At 44.0% G+C, this 4,819-nt stretch overlaps 1 long non-coding RNA gene across 1 annotated transcript; it reads left to right on the forward strand.

Moving 5' to 3' along the window:
• Positions 1-229: 229 nt before the first annotated feature.
• LOC132249812 (uncharacterized) lies at positions 230-2,385 on the forward strand. The gene is made up of 3 exons (XR_009461313.1): positions 230-313; positions 908-1,016; positions 1,987-2,385. It is a non-coding gene; the product is annotated as an uncharacterized LOC132249812 (long non-coding RNA).
• Positions 2,386-4,819: the final 2,434 nt, after the last annotated feature.

Here is a 4,819-nt window from a genome sequence, read left to right on the forward strand (position 1 = left end):
TCTCTGTACAGCTACAGGCACCCAAAAATAAGTTGTCCTAACACATTTGAAACAGATATCTGTTTTTAAATGTGTACTAGGATAACTCTGATCTCACAGACGCATTCTAGTTCAAATAAACTTTTTTTTTTGCTAAATTTCATTCTGTAATTTGAACACTTTAAAATGCTCTTGCTCATCCTAAACTCTGGTTTAACATTGCATAATATTAAACTTCTTTTCTATCCCAGAAGATTGTATCTGGAATGCAGCGTTCAAGAAAGATTAATCCAAACTAAAACAGGTGCAGAAAATGACTACCATGATGATAAAGGTATAAAAAGCCTATCCTACGCAAAGAGCTTAGCATGTTTTAGTTTAGCAAAATAAAAGCTCATGGGGTATGTGGTTGCTCTCTAGAAATGCATTAGGGTAGTAAACACCAGAAGAAAAAAAAATTAAGTTAAAAAAATAAAACAAACACACAAAAAACTGTGCTGGCTCAAGAACAAATACGTGTAAATTGCCCATAAATCAATTTAAGCTTGAAATTAGAAAGTGATATCTCACTTTTCCAATGAATGAGTCCACCAACAGCCATTCAAGAGGAGTAGTGGGGAAATGTAACCTAACTAATTTTAAGAAGAAAGGCCTTCGTACATTTATTATAAGGAGTAGGTGACATACTGCTTGTAATAGGAGGTGATCTGACCCACTGACTTTTAGATAGCATATGTATTAATGGTTTCACCTGGCTTGGCATACAATACAATCCTGTGTCCTTTGGTATGAGGTAGGTGAAGTCTAAGATAATGAGAGTATTTCTGCAGCTTAATTGCATTCTAATAATAGCAACTGAAATGCATGGAAACTTCTAAGAAATTTTTGAATTGTGTGAGATCTGACAGAAGGGATGTTCTATGTCTAGATGGTGGGCAGGCACTTTTAAACTGCGCACATGTGCAGAAGGGCTCGCTGATGGTGCCGCGCCACTCTACGGGCTGGGGGGGTCTCTGCCCCATGGAAGAAGGGGACAGGTGAGTGCCCCCCCCTTCCCCTGTCTCATGCGCCAGGCGGGACTGGTCGCGTGGGCCCCTGGGGGCTGGGCCAAGTAGGAGCTGGGGAGGTGGGGGGGCTGTGACCCTCCTCGGCTCCAACTCGGCTGCCCCACAGCTGTCTGGGTTGGGGTCCCTCCCTCCTTGCCTACGAGGAGAGGCTGAGGGACCTGGGTTTCTTCAGCCTCCACAAGAGAAGGCTGAGAGGGGATCTTTTGGCCATTTACAAGTTCATTAGCAGCAGGGGCAGAAAGAGATAGGAGATGCTCTGTTTTCCAGGGCACCCCTGGAATAACCAGGAATAATGGCCACAAACTGACAGAGAGCAGTTTTAGGTTGGACATCAGGAAGAACTTCTTTAAAGTAAGGGTTGCCAGAATCTGGAATGGGCTTCTAAGAGAGGTGGTGCTCTCCCCTACCTTGGGGGTCTTTAACAGGAGACTGGACAAGCACCTGGCTGGGGTCATATGACCCCAGAGCTTTTCCTGCCCAGGGAAGAGGGTTGGACTCAATGATCTACTGAGGTCCCTTTTGACCCTAACATATATGAAACTCCCATGGACCCTGCTAGCTCTCTGCACACCCTGCTAACTCTCCTGATCCTGCCAAACCTCCCACAGACCTCACCAACTCCTCCCCATGGATCCTGCTTGGACCCCTGATTCCCCAACCACCCCTTGCAGACCTCACCCCCCCCCCAAACCTGGTGAACCCCCTATGGACCCCACCAACCCCCCTGCAGACCCCAGTAGAACCCCATCACCCATCCCCCAAAGCCCCATTGTGGACCCTGCTTGCTCCCCAATCCCCCGAAGCCCTTCTGCTAGCTTCCCTCATCCCAATTTGCCTTAGATCGCTTGGCCATTTTTAACTTGATTTAACCTCCCAGAATGTTTGTACATACACCTTAGCTATCAGCATTCATTCTTTACGCTGTACTTTCTTCCTCTAGGCATTGGACAGAAGGCAAGCGTTGGTTTCTTTGTCCTGTCAAAAATTCTCTGCCTCTAGACTTCTGGCTGCCCTGGGCTTTTACCCAGGTTTATGTCATTCTGAGCTAAATTCAGTCCATGTTGCTCACAGAAGCCATGTAGAAGCAACATCTTTTAACTGTTGACCTCCTTGGTTTTGGTTAGGTATAATGTGGCCTCATTTGTGTCATTCTAGCAATAGGTCAAAACTTATGCTGTATACTAGATACTGTTTATTTAATTCTATTATCTAATTTTTCAATGAGATTAAAAAGTGTATATAACATTCTAAATTTTGGGTGGCCTGAATTTAAGTGTCCGAATCCTTATATAATTTTTTGATTATCTATCTAGTTGGTTTAATAAAAGGCATCGCCTCTGCCAAGAGCTCTGACTCCAAATCCTTATCTAGGCACTGAAATAAGTGGCTTAATTTTTTTCTTATTGTTGCATATTTCATAATAAATTCAGTTTTCTAGGAGCCTTCCAGTAAAGATAAAATAATATTTGACAATCCAGTTTCAGTTATGACACAGTAGAAGAGGTAGGAAAGCAACAACTCTCGAGGCACACGTGCTGGATACATCCACCTATATCAAAGGCATACATTCCACTTTGGGACAGCATTTATATTTAAAAAATATAAATGTAAAGGCTTTTAAGGTGCCAATCAACTATTATAATAATTTGCTCTGATTTATGTAACAGGTGCCACAGAACCATGCACTATATTCTCTGCTTCAACCCATATCTTCTGTTGATTTTAAGATTTTTAATTGAATACAAATTAAATCTGGTGGGACACCTTTTGAAGTAGAACTTCAATAAGTACTTAGGAGAAGAAGTAGTAATGGCCTTTTGGGCCATCTCAGAGGAACGTTAATTTGAGTTGTTGAAGTACAAGTTATTAGGTGAGGTAGGGGGTGAAATGCCTTGTATTAAACACTCAAGTTTGAAAATTTTACATGACATACTCCACAAACAATCTTAAAATTAAACACTGACTGAAAACCTAAATGACCTAGTCCAACCTCATTGAAGTAAAATGAGAGTGTTTCTATAGATATCAGTAGACTTTTCATTAGCCCTACAATGACCAGCATTTTAAACTCCTGAGACAAGATTTTCTAGTTGATCCTGCTATTAAAGGATTCCCATTTGATCACCTCTTCTGTTATAATAATTAAATTTGCAATATAAAATGATAGCTTAGTAAATGCAGAGCTTGAGCATTCCCTTAATTAAAAAGCTGTATTTCAGCACCAAGCCTGAAACCTTGTCAGAGTCCCTGCTGAGAAGTGCACGGGGTGCTTGTGATGCATGATAAGTTTTTGGCAACAACATTTCTATGAATTGATAAATGGCAGCATATTTATTTCACTTAAAATTATACACCTTTGATAGTGCTCTGTAGGAAATGCCACTGCAAGAAGCAGAACCAGAGTCTTGAAAAGCCGAATAAAGAAATTCAAATCAAATGAAATTAAATATTTTATCCATAAAACCTGAAGAAATAAAATGCTCTGGGTATGTCAACATGACTAATCTACTGCACAGTAAAGCATCACCATCTACACGTGTACAACATTTACAGCACAGTCAATTAGCATACTGCACAGTTAGCTAGTAAATGGGGTACTAGATTAACTGCACAGTAGCACTCATGTAAATGCTGACCAGGAGCAAATTTGCTCCCAGTCAGCCTAGGCAACAGAAGGCCACAGGGGCAGGGAGCTCTCTATCCCTAGTCCCAGTGCTGCTCAGCTCCTGGCTCCCCCCAGGAACTAGAAGTCAATCAGCTTGGGAACTGGGGAGCTCTCTGCCCCTGTCCCAGCTCCAGGTGCCCAGTGTGGAGCTGACAGCTCTGGAGCCAACCCCCAGAGCATCTCTGTGCAGCGTGGAGCTGGCTGCTCTGGGGAGCAGGCAGGGGCTAAGAACTCAGCTCCTGCCTGCCCCAGAGAGCAGCTTTGCTTCCCAGCCCCTGCTCACTCCCTGGAGCATCCAGCTCCATGGCAATCAGGGCAACTGCCAATGAGCCCCATGCCCCTCCTGCCCAGCAGGAGGCTTGCCAGTGGCTGTTCCACACCCAGGACAGCTCCCAGTGAACCCCTTGCTGAGCAAGGAAGTCCTGCCCAGCAGGGGGGCTTACTCGCAGCTGTATGTCCTGGTAAGCATGGAATGCTGTGCCTGCTTCAGGGACAGCTGTCTCCTGGCCCCATGCACATTACATCCCTTCCTGATGTGCATGGGGCCAGGAGACAGTTACTGCTGCAGCCAGCACTGCTCTTCTGGCCCTGTGTACATTGGGACCAGCCCTGTGTCCATTCTGAGTCCCCAAGCTAGTACCTGGGGGAGCCTGGAACTCCGCCTGGCTGCTGCAGGGGGGCAGAGCAGGGTGGAAGCAAATCTGCTCCCAACAAGAAGCATGTGTAGATGTGCTCCCAGAGAAGGCGTACTGCACAGTATTTTACTGCACAGTAAGCTTAATGCGAATAAACAGCATGTGTAGACATGCCCTCTGTGTACCAAGGTTTTTCTAAGTAGCTCATATTAACCCTTAGAATACTTACAAGATATTATATGTATAACTTTGGATATTCAAATCCATGATTACAGTATGCATCTCAAATGAATATTTAAATGCCATTTTTGATGCCATAAGCCATCAGAAACTTATTTTTAGAATGAGGCCTATAAAGGGTTTAGTTGAACACTGTCTTGTTTGTGCCTCTCTAACAGCAAGAATGCTGGCAGAAGTGGTTGCCTTGTAATCTCCTTGGTACAGAACAGTGTTTTTCAAGCTTTGGCCACATG

This window comes from Alligator mississippiensis, chromosome 4, assembly GCF_030867095.1.
Source record: "Alligator mississippiensis isolate rAllMis1 chromosome 4, rAllMis1, whole genome shotgun sequence".
Classification (NCBI taxonomy): domain Eukaryota; kingdom Metazoa; phylum Chordata; order Crocodylia; family Alligatoridae; genus Alligator; species Alligator mississippiensis.